This window comes from Mytilus edulis, chromosome 8 (genome assembly GCF_963676685.1).
Source record: "Mytilus edulis chromosome 8, xbMytEdul2.2, whole genome shotgun sequence".
Lineage (NCBI taxonomy): Eukaryota > Metazoa > Mollusca > Bivalvia > Mytilida > Mytilidae > Mytilus > Mytilus edulis.
In genome coordinates, this window is record NC_092351.1 from 71,050,378 (window position 1) to 71,071,878 (window position 21,501).

The 21,501-nt window shown below is 31.6% G+C and overlaps 1 long non-coding RNA gene across 1 annotated transcript; it reads left to right on the forward strand.

Moving 5' to 3' along the window:
- The first annotated feature begins 9,111 nt into the window (after positions 1-9,111).
- Positions 9,112-11,325, forward strand: LOC139486175 (uncharacterized). Its single transcript, XR_011655489.1, has 2 exons — positions 9,112-9,349; positions 11,146-11,325. It is a non-coding gene; the product is annotated as an uncharacterized lncRNA (long non-coding RNA).
- The last annotated feature ends 10,176 nt before the right edge of the window (positions 11,326-21,501 follow it).

Genomic DNA, 21,501 nt, shown 5'->3' on the forward strand with positions numbered 1-21,501 from the left:
AATAAGTTAATATGATTGAAATGGTCAATTGACCGCCTAAGGAGTTATTGTCCTTTATAGTCAATTTTTAACAATTTTCATAAACTTTTTCCACTGAAACTACTGGGCCTATCATTATAGATAGAGATAATTGTAAGCAGCAAGAATGTTCAGTAAAGTAAGATCTACAAACTCATCGCCATCACCAAAACACAATTTTGTCATGAATTCATCTGTGTCCTTTGTTGAATATTCACATAGACCAAGGTGAGCGAAACAGAGCCTCTAGTTTTAAATCACAGGAGTTTTAAATCCTATCAACAAGGGATTAAAAATATACCAAAGTCGACTATAGTCGACTTTGGTATATTTTAGAACTCTTCGAGAGAAGCTGATAGTCGACTTTGGTATATTTTTTAACCCCTTATTGATAGATTAAGAGAGCTCTTCAAGTGAAGCTATACTGTGATAGTCGACTTTGGTATATTTTTAACCCCTTATTGACAGTATTTCAAACTCCTGTGATGTAAATTCGGGACCTCGTGATTTCGTGTTTTTAAATCCGGGATTTCGGGATCAGGACCCTCCTAACCCCCCCTCTATGTTGATGCTTTGTGAAAAATAAAGAAATCTGACTTACCGGTATGCTACCATTATATTTGCCATTGTTAGAGTAATGTCCAAAGCAGAATATTAATGAAACACATGCAATAATTCCTTTTCAATACTTTGTGAAAGAGAACGCCATGTTTACTGCACTGTGACAAAATTTCAAATGACGTAATGCAACCTGTGACGTCAAGTGTGATTCGCCGTGATTCGACGCGAAAAAGAAGTTCGTTTGTTATTTTCTCTATTATTGTAGTAATTTTTATTTCATTTAAATTGAAAGCCAAGCATGTAAAAGTACCGATAGAGCTATATGACAAAATAAATTACCGAATTAGACTTATCACAAAATGTACAGTTAAACTGACCTTAAATTTATGACGGTTGAAACATGATGGTAATGACATTTTGGTTTTTTTTTACTTTGCTGGTGTTCTACAGATGAATCCCAGTTTCTGGTTTTGTCTTGGAACTTCTTCAACCTATAGAGTGATATTGACAGTTCCTTTTTATACTGTCCGAGTTTTTATATGTAAGATCATGAAGAAAAAAAAATCAAAACAAATGCAAATTGTAAGTTGAACATGTTATTCCTCAATAAACATATCATTAAACGTTACAAAAACATTTTGTTTTCGCATATGAATGGAAAATGTCTGCTACAATCAATATCAAACCATTTTGCTTTAGGGTTGAGGCCATATCTCATGCAGTCAGCGCCTGGTATTACGTTGTCCGTCCGATCATCTGGTTGATTACTACCCCAGTTGGTGTATGTAACACGTTGTCCGACAATCCAATGGAAAATCCCCTCTTGGTATACATCCGTTCCAGCTATCCACCATCAGATTAATCCTGTTATTTCTGTTAATTACAATACTTTGTTTTAATAATGATTAAGATAACTTTTTTGATCTGAGCGTCTCTAATGAGTCTTATGTAGACATAACGCGCGTCTGGCGTATTAAATCATAATCATGTTACCTTTGATAACTGATTATAGCAAAACTGTTGTTGGTTGTACCCAAATTGTGACATTTTTACCATTTTTGTCTGTATGTTATGTACAAACATTGCTGTTAATATAATTATATGCGATTGTCAAGAGAGAGGTTTCGCTAGCTATAAAACTAGGTTTTATCAACCATTTGCTACATAAGAAAATGCCTGTACCAATAGTAATCAAAGGTACCAGGCTTATTATATGTTACCCCTCATGCGTTGAGGACCCTAAATTTCAAAACGTTGTGCCAAATACAGCTAAGGTAATCTATGATAGGGATAAGAAAATCCTTTGTATTTCGAGTTATCATACTTTTGCAAACAGTAAATTTATTAAAAAAAATGACCATATAATTGATATTCATGTCAACACCGAAGGGCTGACTATATAGCTGTTGCTACTCTCGGATACAAAACGTCCAACAGCAGTGGCATCGAGTTATGGATATGACAGTTGTTTTCCATTCCTTTGAACTGTTTAAGCTTTTGATTTGTCAATTGATAATGTTATTTGTTTTAAATTAAACTTAGTACTCGGTATCTTTGTTATTTTATATTTAATTTAGACGCCATCTAACAAAATGCTTATTTTGATAGTCTCTAACTAAACTGTAACTTTTAGTTTCACTTTTTCACTTCAATAAATGCTTGGACAACAGTTGTTGGCATGACACGGGTTATGTTCTTCTCATATATTTTATGATAGTATGATACTAAACCCCTAACGGGAGGGATTGTACCTGATATTCATATGATGAAGACATAATCTTTCAATCAGTTTAATTGAGGTCTGGAGCTGGCATGTCAGTTAACTGCTAGTAGTCTGTTGTTATTTATGTATTATTGTCATTTTATTTATTTTCTTTTGTTACATCTTTTGACATCAGACTCGGACTTCTCTTGAACTGAATTTTAATGTGCGTATTGTTATTTTTTACTTTTCTACATTGGCTAGAGGTATAGGGGGAGGGTTGAGATCTCATAAACATGTTTAACCCCGCCGCAATTTTGCGCCTGTCCCAAGTCAGGAGCCTCTGGCCTTTGTTAGTCTTGTATGATTTTAAATTTTAGTTTCTTGTGTATAATTCGGAGTTTAGTATGACGTCCATTATCACTGTACTATTATGCATATTTTAGGGGCCAGCTGAAGGACACCTACGGGTGCGGGAATTCTCGCTACATTGAAGACCCCTTGGTTGCCTTCGGCTGTTGTTTGCTCTATGGTCGGGTGGTTGTCGCTTTGACATATTCACCATTTCCTTTCTCAATTTTATTGGACAAAACAAATCATGATGATATGTATGACCATAAGAGTGAAAACCTACCAAATTTTGCCAAAAAATATGGTAAAAAGAAATATTCTTTTCTCCCGTTTTGTATACCTAGCAGATGCCAGCTATCATCAGCGCATTTTTGCTGTGATGCATTCCATGATAATTTTGTGGCGTGAAATGTAATACAAATGTCCAACTGCCATATGTATTCATAACTAGAATCAAGGCAATCGACAAAAAGATGAATAATATCAATTTTCAATTACCTAGTCTGGTATGCAGAATTTACCACAAGAAAGGCATAAATTACACTAAGTAGTAAAAACCAATGAATTTCAAGAATATTAAAATAAATTGCAAGCGTTCTGAATCTTATATTTATGCTCATAAGGATATCAATCATATTTATGTCTTATATAACATATTTTTTTTTATTGTATAACAGTAGGTACCATATAAGTCGTCAGTCAGTATATACATGTGTATTATACACTGGGGAAGTTCTTAACCTCTCTTGATTATAGACTGGGTGTATACATTGTTACACTGTTCCACCATTTAGCTTGTATATTAAACTACTTGAACTTGATAGACTGATATTAACCTGAGGACTGACGGATTGTATTTGTTGATTGTTTAGTGTTTTAACGTAATTTTTTAGCACTGCATTTAGGCTATTGCGTGGTGGCCACTTTTTATTGGTGGAGGGAGCCGGAGTAATCGGGCAAAACAACCGACCTTCAATAGAAAAACTGATAATCCTTTTCAATTAAGATTGGATACGAGTGCACCCGCACGAGTGGGGGTTTGAACTCACAAACTGATATCAATTGACTCCTGTACCATTCGTTCATTCTATCAAAACATCAAGATTATGATTATGTGTTCATATCATTTCCTAAATAAGTGTCAAAATCAATATTTCAAAAACTAAAATCACAAAAATACTGAGCTCTGAGGAAAATTCAACACAAAAAGTCCAAAACGAAAAAAAAAAAACTGTCATTTTTAAACCTTTGTTTATGTTCTCCTCTTATATTTGATGTGTTTCCCTCAGTTTTAGTTGTTAACCCAGATTTGTTTTGTTTTTTTCTCAATCGATTTAAGACTTTCGAATAACAGTATACTACTGTTGCCTTTATTTATAGCGCGAACCCTCTCCCTTGTACGACAGTTGCATCAAATTTCATTATATTGACAACGATGAGAGAAAAAAAAACAAAGACACACTAGGGATACAACAGCAAAACGAATCCCACCAAAAACTGGTGGTGCTTTGGAAGTGTCAAAACGACTACGTGACACAATGTTTGGTGATTCGATTTCTTTGTTAACTTTGTCAGATTACAACCTTACGAACAACCTCACATATACACAGAACGCTTTGCCCAAAAATATGTCGTATATATTAGGATGTGTTAATGTTATTTAAGAGCTAATATCAGGCAAACCATTTAATGTACGTGGTACGCTTAATATGTTTTATGCATAACCAACACAAATTTACCTTTCTTCCTGTAAAAGAAGTTGTCCAGTGTGTTTTCATATATTATGATGTCATCCTCTATGGTAAAGGTCACACACTGTCCATTTGTATTGTCATAGAAAAAACCGTCGCATGTTTTATTTTGATGACTACATCTACAACATTCAAGCGATGTCCTGACTTTTATTGGTGTGTTTAATCTTCCTTGGACATAAGTTGTTTCTCAGTTTGGAATTGATACAAAGGTTTCAATGGTACTCACTAAACATATTTTAAAACATTAAATTCAGTAACGTACTGTACAAATTTACAATATATATGGCAAATGAAGATCTCTTTACAAATATAATTTGCCAAAAGCAAACCAGTCAAAATTGTGCAGAAACTTTGTATCGCAAACTCATTAATTAAAATGTATTTGCAATGCCCTATTGTGTTATGTTGTTAAAACTAACCTTTACCATTATTGACCTACCGACCGACGCTTTAGCTATAAGAAAGTAACAAAATAGATATAGGAAGATGTGGTTTGAATGCCAATGAGACAATTCTCCATCAAATTAACAATTTAAAAAAGTTAATCATTATAGGTCAATATACGGCCTTCAACACGGAGCCTTGGCTCACACCGAACAACAAGCTATAATGGCCCCCAAGATTACCAGTGTAAAACCATTCAAACGAGAAAACAAAGGGTCTAAGGTCTAATGCGTCATGTTAGAAATGGGCCAATGTCGCGAAATATTCGCATATCTATGGGATCAAGGGAAAATCTACGTAGTGTTTATTAGGTTGTTAAAATCATACGAGTTCTGCTACCATAATCTGTTTTGCGCCTTTTCCAAATTACCATAAAATTTTTCATCATTCTCATGTATAACTTGTCAAACTAATTAACCTTTGTGAATCCCCAATTGTGTAAATGTCTTACCGTTATAATTTTAGAAGTCTATAGTTGCTATATTTTCTATGGGTTCTAAAAGGTAAATGTTTAATCTCTGTCTAAATAGCATTGCTACATGTATGTCGATTATTTAACGCAATTTTAAACCGTATTCTTTAATTAAAATCGATCGAAAGATGATATTGGCAAACATTCGATTTATCATTTGTCTTTTTTGACCAAATATACGCCAGCGCCATCAGTTTAATTTTCTTCATTTTTTTCCAGATCGAATCTTTAAACTCCTCTCATTTTATTGCATACAAACACTTGTAGGAAAAGTTTTTTTTTTAAATTTTATAACACATATAAAATAAATACATGTTAATTCTCGTATAATAATTTTCATCAAGAATAATTTACCAAATGTACATATGTCAGAAAATAAGCATAATAACTTAATATTTCAGGCAATAGCTTAATGCATAGGCAATTCCGTATTGCCAAGGATTAAAGCGTATTGCATATTTTAAGTTATTGCTGCTAACATGTACTTACCAGAAATAACTTGAATCAAAAGAAGGACACATAATGATATAGTTCCGAACAAAGTTATGGTCATCATTATTGTAAATTAAAGCATTTCAATTCTTCAGATGTGGAAAATATCGAAATATTTCACTCACTTCAAAACTAAAAGTAATATGTCAAAAATAAAGTTTGTATTATCAACAATGGACATAAAAATTAACTCTTATCAAATAATTATTTTAATGCTTATTATATTGATTTGACTGTGAACTATTTGCATATTAGTACCAATTAATGTTTATTGCGAAGTAACGTAAACAATAAAGAAAAGTTTCATTTAAAAAACACATAGAACATAAGTTTGGTCAGTTTTATAAAAGTACAAGATCTTTGAGTTTGTTAAGTTTTTCTATAATATATTAAATGCCTGTTAAATGGAAGTCAATATCGGAAAAGATGCTAAAGAATTTATGTAAATATACTTTTGGTTAGTGGATTGTTTACTTTTGGTTGCTGATTAGATATCTAAATAAAATATGCGTTTATCAAGAATTGGATATAAACTAAGGAAATGATTGAATTCTATACAAAACAATCGAACACAGTCATACCACATTTTTCTATTCGGATACAGTTAAACCATGAAAATCACTACCTTTTTAAATGATTAAACCAAAGTCCGGCATCAAGATACAATTGATAAGATAAAAACTAAATACATTCAATTCAAGTATGCTGACATTATAGGCGTCACCACCTTGTTGTTTAAATTCCGATCCTCTTCTCTTTTTTTTTTTTTTTTTTAATTTAAACTGGTTTATTTTCCTTTAATATGTAAATGTATGTTGTTAATAATTTTTTCAGATGACATACTTTGTATCGAATAATTAAAAAAAAGTATGCATCAACAGAAAATAAGCATAACTGTAATAATGAATAAACCTAAGGTTTTAAATCAATTGATATTGTAAGTCCATAACTGAAAGGACCTTGCTTGTCAAACCTCAATAAGATGCAGTAAAATATGTGTCATAAATCCTAAAAATACCACTATATCGATACGTCTGCTGTTGGAGTTTGGTTTCCGAGGGTATTGCAAGCCAGGTACGTGTAAACTGCCATGAAACTATTACTGTTTTATAAAAATTATTTGTTCTAAATCTAAAGTTTAGGACTATTTGGATTACATCAGCTTTTCAAAGTTTATAATTACAAAATATTTTACGACCATTACTCAAGAGATGTCATTTGAACATTTCGGTGTTGACATGAATATCAATAATGTGGTCATTTTTATAAATTTTCTGTTTACAAAACTTTGAATTTTTCGAAAAACTTATGATTTTCTTACCCCGGGCATAGATTACCTTAGCCGTATTTTGCACAACTTTTTGGAATTTTGGATCCTCATTGCTCTTTAACTTTGTACTTGTTTGGCTTTATAAATATTTTGATATGAGCGTCACTGATGAGTCTTATTTAGACGAAACGCGCGTCTGGCGTACTAAATTATAACCCTGGTACCTTTGATAACTATTGAAGTAGTATTTTCATTCAACATATGTTTCTTCTTCATTTGTTCTTTTAACACATTTGTTATATAGTTAACGTTATAAAGATCGTGTTTAATGAACAGTAAAATTGCATGCGACTGCATTTTATAAAAAAAACCTGGTTTATATTACATGTAAATGTAAAATAATAACAACACATCGACTATCGAATTATTTTACATTAATAATTGTATTCCACTAAAAAAAATTTCTGATTCTCGCGAGGTGGATTTAACTGTTTTGTGTTTTTATGTTACCTGAGCTGTGCAAAGTTTTAAGTTTTTTTAATTATTGTTTGCTTCTATATATAGCTAGCATAATTCAAGGGCTATAGTTTGTCGAAACGCGCATATGGTACATTCAAAGTGGTATCGATAATACTTTTGAAATAAAACTTATCAGTACGATACTTCTCAAGACAGGAGACTTCAAGTGCTAATTATTAATTATAAAATGTGTATTAGTTTTCTATATCTTAAGTGTAATTGGAATTTTATTTACAATAGATTAATATTGGTTATTATGAATTTTAATTAACGCTGAGCATTTTTTTTTTAATTTCTCTCTTTGTTCGGAACTCAATGAAAGATCAACATCATTACCATTGAGAAAGACGATAAAAAACATCAATATGCCTGCATTGTATAGCAACTATTTAGCTTTCTTTATAAGAAAAACCTCCCAATTTACCTAAATAACCGTTAAGATACTTTGACAATTGCATCTAGTTCATTTGAAACACTGACAGAATTATAGTAGCTGTACAGTTATTACAAACATGCATTTTTTCTGTGTAAAACAATTGTGTCTGTTGATGGCTGTTGGTGTTTTAAAAGGTGAGAAGACTATTTCGGGGATAAAAAAAAATGACAGTTAGACAATCTTATCATTCAAATTGAAGTTTTAGAATCATAAGGTATTTCAATGATTGTACACCATTGTATAGGACGTTGGTTACTTATACCAACGTTGTGGTGTATGCCTTTGGAAATGTTACTCAGAATTTATCTATTTTTGAAAATAACAGATAACAGATAACAAAACACTAGTTTTAATTAGTAAATTTAAATGTATAATTACATTGTATAAGGACACATTAAAACAATGTGCATGTTATAGACTTTTATTAGAAAAATCTATGCATTGTATACAGCTCTATATATTTTTGATAAGCTTTAGATTTTCAAATATTTTGGTCACGAGCATCAGTGAAGAGACATTGATTGTCGAATTGCACATCAGAAAAATTGGTACTGTAACAGTTTATTTTTATTAGTATTTTTAAAAAATACGACGTTCTTTTGTGTAATCTTGAAAATAAACAACACTGATTGCTGTTATCATATTTCAAATGACATTCAACATTAGAACAGCTGGTTACTTGCATTTGTCATTTAAAACAATTCATTTAACTACAGCTTGTCTTGAGTGACATATTGTTAATTTTAAAAACAATATACATTTTGCATGCATATTTCAAAAGTGTTTGAAAAAATTATTAGATATAAGAAGATGTGGTTTGAGTACCAATTAGACAACTCTCCATCCAAGTCACAATTTGTAAAAGTAAACCGTTAAATGTCGACGTACGGACTTCAAAACGGAGCATTGGCTCACACCGAACAGCAATCTATAAAGGGCCTAAAAATTGACTAGTGTTAACCCATTCAAATGGGAAAACCAACGGTCTAATCTTTATAAAAAATGAGAAACGAGAAACATTTATAAACAACATCAAAAATCGACAACTCCTGAATATCAGATTGTGTGCATTTACAAACTTTATATCCTACAGGCAATAGTCTGCAAATCATGGAAGGGATTCAAAAGTGGGATAGCATGGACGTTCATGGGAATATAGAAAGTGTAATAACTGTTGATACGTATCTAGAGTGTGCCAGGTGGTGTCTAAAGTCTGATGTTTGTGATGGTATTTTCTATAACAGCACCAATGGATATTGTGTTGTTATTGCAATTGCTGATGGATTAATCAGTGATGTTTCTCTCGGGACATTTTTTCGTTTAAAGAAAAGTAAGTTGTAATAAAAGGTGCTGATCAAACTGAGAATGGAAATGGGGAATATCTTAAAGAGGCAACAACCTGACCACAGAGCAGATAACTACCGATTGCCACCAATGGGTCTTCAATGCAGCGAGAAAATACCGCACCCAGAGGTGGGCCTCAACTGGCCCCTAAAAAATGTGCAAAAGTTCAGTGAAAATTATTTCTATTTATAACGGATATCTAATTTGTCCTTGTTGTTCTTGCTTACTGGTATATAAAATAATCTTGAGGAAAGGGTTTAACTCGAATTAACATGCTTGCAGCTTTATGCAATAAGTTTGTCAACCGAAACGGTACAAAAGTTAAACAAATCAGGTTTTGGAATTTTGGATCCCAAATGCTTTTCCACTTTGTACTTGTTTGGTTTTATAAATATTTATATATGAGCGTCACTGATGAGTCTTATGTAGACGACACGCGCGTCTGGCGTACTAAAATATAATCCTGGTATCTTTGATAACTGTTTACCTAATTATGTATTTGCAAAAAAAAGTTTAGGGGGAGGTCTTGTATAAAAGTATAAATATATGTCAAGGATTATTCTTTTTTAAATCACACCTGATAAACAAGGTGCAATTCGATGTTCCTTGTTAATTTTTGTCGATTTAAATTCCCATCTTTACAATTAATCCAGCTGTTATTTACGAATGTTTTTGCATTTATATCATAGTTTTGTATAGACAAATAACATTAATTTTGTTTTGCAATCTATATCGACATTTCGGATATAGTGCAGCTGTATTTTCTTTCACTATAAATACACTATAAATACACCAAATACGACTCATCAACGTATTTCTAATGGCTACATGTATGTTCAACACTAAGAAAAAAGAAATAATTAACAAAGTTCTGAGCTCCAATTCAAAATTCCAAACGGAAAGTCCATAATCAAATGGCAAATTCAAAAGCTCAAACACAACGAATGGATAACAACTGTTATAATACTGACTTGGTACAGGCATTGTGTTATGTAGAAAATGGTGGATTAAACCTGGTTAATATGTCACAAATAGGGTTACAGCAGTCATGATTGTGTTATAATCCTAATCACTATAAAAACAAACGATAGGACTTTACGATTACATAATTTAATTTGCACAATCTTTTTTTCGTTTAATTACTTTTAGGACTATTTAACATGTTTAAATGGTTGTTTGTCCTCAAGGTTTGTGGTTTTTGCATATGTTTGTATGTATTGTGTGGTGTATCCTTCTCCTTTCTAAAGTCCTTATCATCTTCCAATAAATTTGAAAAATTTGGAGAAGAAAAAAAAAAAGAACAAAAAAATATGTCTTATGTTGTTATAAAAAATTAGTACCCTTTGTATAATAAAGATATGAAAATAATAAATTTCGTATGATTGCAAATGAGGCAAGTATCCACCAAATTTTCAAAGGGCACATTTGTCTACATCTATGGGTTGCCTTCAAGAGTAAGAAAAACAAGTATCAAATAGTAAGAAATGACGTAAAGAAAACTACCGGCCGTCTACTAGCTGATAGAATTCCACGAATTTTTTTTTATTATGATTGACGGCAAACATCAACAATAGTGGATTACAAGTGCATTGTACATTGTGTACACGCATATCAATTTTTTCACATTATGTTGGTACAAATGTACCACGCTGTCATTTGTACATAAAGTGGATTATTTCTGGAGCAGTTGTTGTAAAGTGTAAATCAATGTGATAATATACATCTTGCATGGATTCAGGGTAAACGTTAAATAAGCTATAAAATGTGATTCTTATTTTGCAGCTTGTCTTTATCCTGGATATGTATATATATGGCAGTTGGATTCTTGCGTAATGTTTTATTATTCGCATCTAACATGGAACAATTCAAAACTGAGATGCATCAACGACAATGGTAATCTGTTAACCATTGACACAGCAAGAAAAGAATATTTCATTTTACCATTTGTGATTGAAATGTATGGTATGTACAATATGACCGTTACAAATTTATAGAAATTGTAGGTAACATTATTTTACAGAGATTAGTAAAACATATTTAATTAGCACACTCATTAAATATTTAGTTTGAATAAAAATCTAATGAAACAAACAAAAACTTAGAAGTATTTTTTCCAACTGATTTTTTACAGTGAATTCGTATGTTTTGCTATAACACAAGTGGCACATGTTAAAGAGAGAGCTTAGTGTTCACAAACATGTATGACCCTGTCACATTCGTTTTGTTCCTTTCAGAAGCATGTAATTTAGTGGTTTTCTTTACCTTTACAAACCAACACAATGGCATAAACAGATGCCAATTTATAGTACTGTAAAGCACTCCATACCTTTTTGGAAATGTTAAACTTATATTCTTTTGACTATACATTTGATGTATTTATCAATGGAGAATGGTACTCTGTCGGCAATTTCAGTCCCTGTTCTTTAGAAATTCCTTCAATTCCTTCAGTATTTACTTCTAATCTTGATTTTCTTGTTTTATGAGATTTGAGCATCGTTAAAAAAATTGTTACCTAAATTTTTTCCTATTTTAATCTAATTTGTTGTAATTCCTCGTGTTATCTATCAATAGATGAAAACTGTATTACTGTGCTCGTGTATATTCACAACTTACGGACTTCATATGCAGGCGTGTGCTTCTAACGCAGAAACTGCTCCAACAAAGTTATGAGAAGGAAACATTAAAAATGACACTCTGTAAATATTATGGTCACAATCCCAAATTTGTGTATCTATACGATTTGTCTGTATCTGAACTAACTAAGGAGAGTCTACCCCGTATCACATTTGTTGTTTATGATTTAAGTCTGGTCTTTTATAAGACGTGTCTCCGTATTTGTACATCCAGCATTCATGTATTTAGTCAGATATTGGTTAATGTCTTATCGTTTGTAGTTTTCATTCTTTTTTTTCTATTTGTATCTAAAAGAAAAGATAATTAATCACCCAGTTCCTTTGTAAGATTTTAGATTAAAGCAACTACAAATGTATATGCACAGGATTTATTTGTTTTACATAGTTTGATTTAGAGGGAAAACATTTAGTTAGATATATAGTTATTACACAATTATTAAGTAAACACAGTTCTATATTAATATTCTTGTAAGTCTTATAAAAAACATAAAAATGTAATTACATACCTAATCTCGATTTATATCTATTTTTTTAGAAATTTACCAGTGACGTCACTTTTTGTGGCGTTGATGCATTCGTGTGGCGCACAGTTCATAATTCTATTATGCTGTTTTTGTGGATTGTCGTAAATTAATTCTAAGTTTTCGTTCGTATTCTATGGTACTAGTATATTATCTATTTATGTATTTTACGTCCTGAGTTGTTTCATTTATTAATATTATATTTTGTCATGAAATGTTGTCACGTTTGAGGTTTCACTAGCCACAAAACCAGGTTCAATCCACCATTTTGTCTGCAAATTTCCTATACAAAGTCATGAATATGGTAGTTGTTATCTAGAATTTCGTTTCTATGTATTTTGCATTGTCGTTTGTATTTGTTGCACTTCAGTGTTCTGTTGTTTCGTTGTTTTCCTCTTATGGTTGATGGGTTTCCCTCGGTTTGAGTTTTTAACCCGGATCTGTTATCTCACAATCAGTTGGTGACTTTTGAAGAGCGGTGTACTACTGTTGCATCTATTTTAACTGTTTTTGTGACTATATACATGTAGACACTATTTAAGCAAGATGTGTACTTCAGTTGACAATTTTGGGGTTCAAAGATTATGAGGCTACTTCTTGTTTCTAGCATCTGGAATGTTGATTATATACTTGCATAATGTTATATACTTCTACATAATGTGTTATAATGTTAAAAAATTTAATGTGCTTTCTTAGATTAGAACACTTTTCAAACTTGGATTTGTTATTCGTATTCAATAAAGCATCTGTCAAACAAGTGTGTATCGGGTTGATCGGGTTATCGATTGTTTTTACATTACAGAAAAACAGGGGTTAAGGTTCTGGTGGATAGGTGGGACGGATGCAGCACAGGAGGGAATTTTCCGTTGGATAAATGGAGAAAATGTAACCTACAGTAACTGGGCCCAGGGCCAACCTGATAATTTGTCTGAGGGCATAGATGGAGCAGACTGTATCAGATATGTTATTAATTCCAAGACTGAAGCTGTATGGGTGGATAAGCACTGTCACGATGAATTACGATCTATATGTGAAAACAAAATGTTTTTGTGATTAAAGAAGACATAAATACATATTATGAATGCAATTCATCAAGTTAGATTTATGTATTATGTGTTTTGCTATTGTTTCTATGATGAAACTATATTTGAAATTTAAAATATGAAAGATCACAATTTCGATTTGGATTTAAGGATGTACTTAGGTGAGGTTTTGGAAATGAGTGTCAGATGTTCGGACTTCTTGGGTTTTTTCCATCAATATAGGGTAAAATATTTTTCCTCATAACACTTATTTTTCTTTTCATAAATGACTTCAATAGCTCATAAAAGGCCATTTTCCAAAATTTAAGCAGATTCTTAATTTTTGTTCTTTCGATTTGAGACCCAAATAATACCAATGCAAATGTAAGGTAAAAGTCAGAGTCAGCCTAACTCGAAAAGGAGCTTCATGACCTATCAATAGTTTTAGTTTATTTTGTTCCTTAGATGGTGCTCATTCAACATGTAGTATCAATTTCAATTTCTTGATTTTTTAAATTTCACCTAAGTACATCCTTAAGCCGACATAACGTTCAAGTTTATTAATTATTATTACGAATCAATAAAAATCTTTGTGATCAGTGTACGTAATGTACGAATCCTGAAATGTCATTTTCACTGTATCCGTGATGAATTTCTTATGCAGAATGATAAATAAACAGACGACAAATTTACGATTTTTGAATACAATTAAAAATAATATACAATATGTACTGTTTTTATAAATTCATGATAAATATATTTGATGCGGACCCTGCAGCCATCCAGGTGTAAAATTGATACACAGATAGATAAATATTAAAAATAGTTAACGAACAGAGCGTACAAGAGTTTTAAAAGTAGCAGTCAAGTTTCATTTGTAGAAAAATGTACCTTTTAACATGATTAATAATGTAGTATAACTTAAAACAGGGTTTGTTGTTCAGCTTGATAATATTGAATCAAATTCCACTTTGTTGTTTTTGTGATGCGATTCATGTTTACTGTTGAATAATGATATCAAAATTATTTCATTTTCACTGTAGAGCCATTCATTACTGTTGCATATGCGATGCATTTTCACAGAAGGATTTTAATTAATTTTCATCATATAAAGTCGTAATTTAGTCGACTCTCTAACATAATTCATGAAGTCAGAAGGATTGATTATATATGCATACTTTGTGAGTGAAAGTCTGGGGAAATATAGCAGTAAATGCCGCAAAAATTGCATTTGTTGCTCATTGTTGAAGACCGTACGGTTACCTAAAGTTGTTAATTTCTGTGTCATGTTGGTCTCTTGTGGAGAGTTGTCTTATTGGCAATCATACCACATCTTCTTTTTTATATTGTCAATTCTATATTCTCTGATAATTTGTTCAGACCCAGATCTATATGCAAGATTAAACATATCCTTTCCTATCACACGCCACCATTGTATACATATATCTTGGACAGCTAAAGTAGCAACCATTTGATTTTCTGAAGGAGGGAGGCTTTGGATTTTTTTTACATTGGACGAATGAGCGAAAGTAACTTGTTATTTTTTCCCTTGCAAAATAACCTGTACTTTTTTCAGGGAAAAGTTACTTGTATTTTTACCAGGGCCAATCAAAAACAATTAATTTTTTTCACGTAGTGATCCGAACCTGCTAGGAGGGTTTGGATCCTCCCCCTGCCCCTAGGAAAATTTTTAAAATTAGACTATACTCATTTTCTTCACTAACACATTAATATAGTTCTTTTTCCAAAAACAATCTATTGTTATATAAACTAATGTGCCATTTCAAGTAAATCAATCTCCTCCCCGAAAATCAAATGATTGCTACTGGAAAAGCAGATTACGATTTCGGTCTAAATATACAGCACATACTTAAGACTTACTTACTTGCTTGGTTTGTATTCATGTTTGCCTATGCGTTGTAATTGAGATAGAGCACTGCATTTATACTAAAAAAGCAAACAAACCATACAAACCGTTTAACTACAAGCATTGTGAAAATAGCTGTAATGGATGCATCTATGAAAATCAAAGAGAAGTCACATAAAGATCTTCATTTCACGATTGATGAGTGGTAACGTTTTCGTCTCGGACAAACAATTGCTTTACATTAGACGTCTGGATGGCTGCATAATTTTTTTTTGTAATGCCATTTTATATACATCTTATACAGTAAAGAAAGTTCGAGCAGCAATCTATTCACCTTGATATATGTTTGAATTTCTCATAACTATGTTCTCGATGTTTTGCTTACGAACGGTACAGAACTATGACGAAAAAAAACCCAGAAAAATAAGAACAGAAAAAGTATCGATGAACAGCACACAATATCCGAAATCAACCATAAGTTGATTATATCCGTGTATATTCAAGTGATCATCTACGACCAGTTTAATTTTTAAAAATCATCAGTATCAAAGTCATTTTTTTAAACTATTTTCAGTTGTTGCATGTCGAATTATCATATAAAATAATAATGAAAATGCATCGCACCTGCAAAAATTCCACATCAGAAATGATTGCACTTTTAGTGATAATTCATCGCAACCATCATAGTTAAAATGAATAGCATCCAGTCAACGATATCATGGATGCAGCTGCTTTAATTACACTTTTTTGGACTTTAATCTTGTGATTATACATTAGAAAGTTATATTCTTATTTAATTGTGTTAAAACATACATTTAAATCAATTATTTCGTACTTTCAAAAAGTAAACAGACGCAGTTTTTCCCGTCTTCCTTTATTCTACAATAGACATTCTCGCATAAAACAGTGAAAATTAACAAACTGGATTCGCACTTTATATACAATGGCAGTAATATTGTATAAATGCATCGTGTATAGTATCACTTAATTCTTTCAAATATTTTACTTTTTATGTACATGTAATGATTTAGTATGGTGTGTCCTAGATTTGAAAATATGTCTAAATTGTACAGCTCACAATATTGGCAGCAGAATTCCGTCTTGAAATTTAAAAGGAAACTTTGGAATCATGATTTTTTATAGTTTGTTATTGGTTTGAAACTAGGTCCCGCATAATTAACTTGATTTTATTGTTTAAAGCCGATGTGGTAAATCTTACATGTCTGCCATGGTTAAGGCGAAGAAGAGGTTGGGGAGCCCGAAAACATGTTCAACTCCGCCATATTTTGTAAATACTGTCTCAAGTTAAGTTTCTGTAATGCCGTGCATATCGTTTGTAAATGTATATCATATTTTTCTATTTATTTTGAACAGAAATTAGGCTGGTGCATGGTTTTCTTATTGGAATTCCTTTACATTGAATTTTGTCGCAGCCTTTTATAACTTATGTAACTTTGAGTATGGTTTTGCTCATTGTTGAATGTTGAAGGCCTCTTGATGACATATAGTTGCTTACACCTACGTCATTTGATCTTAGGTGGATAGTTGTCTTATTGACAATCATATTGCATCTAAAACATATTACTACATTGTATATGCGTTCTTATGCCCTTTTGTGTTTCAAATGAAACAATTGTTGTTAATTTTGAAAATAACTCTTCATTATACACGACAAGAATTACATAACTGAACCATGTCCAACATGAACTAAACCATGACACGAATGAACCAAACCATGACACAGATATTTCAGTAATTTTGAATTAAATGCAAAATTAGGTATTTTCAGAATAATTGACGGCAGTATTACATCACGAAGAAATATGTGATGTAACAGACAGAAAGATAATAACTTTTTTTATGCACGTTTAACCAATTAGCAACTTTTAAATTTTGACATACGCAATCTTTGTTCTGTGTTAAATCATTAACTATATGATACAACTTGCGATGTACTAACATATTTACTTTATACAAAGGTACTTGCCAGCTTGAATTATTGATCAGAAGATCCTTTTAAAAAATATCCGATTGTTTACATTTTTTCATTGATTGTCATCAAAACACTTATTATAACACCGTCATGTCAAACTTATCCAAACTATGACAAAATCACTGTACTAAACGCTCCTCGATATGACGACCTTACTACCCGTGATAGGATTAAACGCTTTTTTGAAGGAATTTATAAACATATCATTTTTTTTGTGAGTAAATTGGTCGGGTTTATACACAAATAAATTCCTTTAAAAAGGCGTTTAATCCTCATAATTCTTTAAAATTAGAGATAAGGAATATATTTTTCAACACTCGTTACCTCTATCACACATAAACAGTATAGTTATGTCATTGAATAGGCCTGGCGCATGAATATTTTTGTTGGTTAACGCAAAATATGTACTCAACGAAATTTGCTATCTGATAAAAAGTAAAGCGCAAATAACATTCGAACGAAAGTGTTGGTGTATCATTTTATTTAACGATTAACGTGCAGTAAAAATAAATTTGCTTACGTCGGTGTTATTATCGCAGTCCCTTTGTTTACATTGGTAGCGAAAAGAAGTTCGGTCAACGTCGTCTATCGAAAAATAACGAACGTCAAGATTACCACCGTAAGTTCCCTCGACCAGTCATATCAACGTATTCCCTTATATGCAAATCATATAAGAATTATGATTTTCTTAACTGAAGTAAGCTCCAGTCAAAAGGAGAACACTTTACTTTTTTGTACAAAACATTTATACTGATTAATAGTCATATATGTACTATATAAAGATAACAATAAAATCATATTTGCGTTTTTCCTTATTACTTAAGTTGGGCTTATTGTGTAAAAATAAAGTTATGGATAGAATAACATAGACATATTCTGACAATGACATCATCAAGTAAAACCTTACGATCACTAATGATAATCTTAAAGTCTTTTAAATACAACATGTTCAAAATGCTGACTTTTGACTTTCCAATTTTAACCTGCCATGAATCAATTAGATTATCAATTTTTACAAATAGTTCAAATTTATAACTAAGATTTTTGTGAGAGTTTGGACCACTTTGATTTTGACTGTTTTTGTTTGGCAGATAATGTTTATTAACATCATGTTTAATTTTGGTTAATCATTTTTTTTTATAATAAACCAAAATTAAAAATAATGTTAAGATGGGAGTAAACAGACGGGTTCAAACAGAAAGATTTTAAAAGCAGAAAAACTGTGCAGGGTTAAATCAGCATGACTTTAGCAGATGACCATACTAAAAATCCAAGGTAAAAAAAATGTATACAAATTTTAATTTTCTCAAGAACATGTTGTGGGTATTTTCTAGTAATATACTAGGAATCCAGACCTAACTCCATTTTTGAAAAATAGTATGATAAAATGAGTTCAGACTACGATGTAAATGAATTAAAATTGACAGGATTACTCTTCTTAATGATAAGTATTGGAGATTTGATATTTCCATCTCTGTACATGTCTACGCAAGGCATAGACATGTCTACGCCAGGCATAGGTAACTCAGTCTTTTTTGTGTGCAATCAAAGTGGACATGCAATAGCTTTATCACAGGTATCAATGTTGCTGTAACAAAAACTTTAGTGATTTTATACGTTGTTTTAATATAGATAAACCGTATTGAAAACCTGTGTTGTGTTCGAACTATGTAGAAAGGAATTTAGAGATTTTTCTTCTTATACTTATAGCATGTATACGCTATTCTGAATTTTTGTTGAATGCATTATCATTGAATAAGGTTTTCATAGACAATCACACATCACCTCATTCATTCTACGCCATTAAAATCAAAACTATACAAATAAAGAGCCTTTATATATAATGTTGAGAAAAGGTGAAGCTAAAATAATAAAAAAAAAACGACATAAAGAAAGAGGCAAAACAAATTGAGATTGGTCGGCAATCTAATTAAAAACCGATCTCTCATCGCTCCCTTTTCCTGATATGTCGCGTGGGAGATCTAACGAAACCCGCTTTGAGGTCACATGTGAGTGAACTAGAAGTTACGAATTTATAATGATATGATAATATTTTTATATTCACACACTTTTTGTTTACAGTCAACACTTTAATAGTACATTTAATCCAAGATTATCACTATATCAAATTATACCATGTGTAACTTACTGTATTTAACTCTTTTTTTTTTGACTGTATAAAAAGTACTCAAAAACATACTTATATGTGAATGTATAGTAGTCATGATTCCATATTAGAAGAGTTTTAAAGTACTTGAGCTTCAATAGTTATTTGGAACATTCTTTTATACGGTGTCGTAATGTTTGTTTTTCTTTGTGGTGTTTTTGCTATTTATTTTATACAGTTCTTTAAAGTAAAATGTTCTTTGTCTTGACTTATTTGGATTTTGCGTACTTTTTATTTGTCAACTGGTACTTAGTAAAGGTCTCTCGAATGATAAATAAATATATAAAAGATAGACATACTCGCCAGTGTTTCCGTCGAACTACAGGATTTCGTTATGCCTCCTGAGATTTGTCTAGTTACCAAATAATAACTTAGAACCTCTATTGATTCATTACACTAAAGTAAAAGGGTGATATTGAAAAGCTGTCAATATCCTATTTAAAATGTTAGCCCTATAGTCGTATACTATATCTTAACGTTTTTCCTTATTTTGAGAATTAGGTAACAAATCTTGTTTTGTTCTACACGACTTTTATTGCCTTAGAACGCTTAACAGATAGACATATCGTGTAGACAACTAAGTATGGTTGACGACTATGTTGAAATGCGCTTCTGACGCATGCAGTTGATAGCGTATTGTTTTCATTTTCACTTATTTATATCATTTTGAATATTTTTGTCTTCGCGGGTTGTGGTATCATTTAACGTAAACCTTTATCTTTTTATTCATATATAATACATTAGCAAACGAATATGTATTTGCTCGTTAGACATGTAGGTGTCCTGGTTGCCTTATATTTAGGTCTTTCCACCTTTCCGTGGAAAGACGTTTTGATTTTGTTCTGATGATTATTTTTTTTTTCTTCCGCCTAATTTTTGTCTTGCGTAATTTTGTTGTTTCAAAAGATGTCGCTTAGATATTTGGAGTATGAGATCGTATAGTTTATATGCTTTTACACTGACAACCGCGTAACTAAATACTTTGCGTTGTAAGAGTTATCTTCACAAACACTGTTTTTCTTGTGGTCACTACTTCTTTGCAAACGTAAAAGATTACGACAAATTTATTATACCAAATTGCCCGTCATATTTTGAACGACAAAATTATTCCATGTCTACCTGTGCGAATTTCAAACGCGCAATTTTACACTAGTACTCAAAACCCTTCTTCCTTGATGGGTGCATTTTACATAAACAAATAAAATCGTATAATATAATCAAAATGAGGATGTTAATTTGATGCATGCCTTTTTGTGCCTCTTCGTTACATTTGTTGTTTTTATAGTGATTAGGATGATAACACAATGTTGACTGCTGTACCCCCTATTTTTGACATTTCTAACTATTGTGTCTGTTCGTTTTGTTCATGCATCGGTGACAATATAATGGAATGTGATACGACTGTCATACAAGTGAGAGGTTCAGCTAGCTATAACACCAGGTTTAATCCACCATTTTCTACATTTGAAAATGCCTGTACCAAGTCGGGAATATGACAGTTCTTGTCGATTTGTTTTTGATGCGTTTTGTTATTTGATTTTGCCATGTGATTATGGACTTTCCGAATTGATTTTCCTCTGAGTTCAGTATTTGTGTGATTTTACTTTTTACATCTTCAGGATTAGGAGTTTAGTTTTGACCAAAGCTTTCCGGAGACTCCATATGAGAGTGATTCCCCCTTATGTATTTGATATAAGTGATTTGCATTTCTAACTGGTAAACCATAAGTGATAGAGCCATAGAAACGGACATTTTAGATTGATTTTTAATATTTTGATAATAAAATAGATCTTTACTTGTGGAAAGACCTTCAATTGTTCTTTGAAAAATTGGTTTTTAATTTAATATAAAGTTCCACCAATAAAATATGATAATACGTATTTGTAATTGATAACTAAGCATTTGAAAAAAGAGATATCAAGTAATTATCCTGTC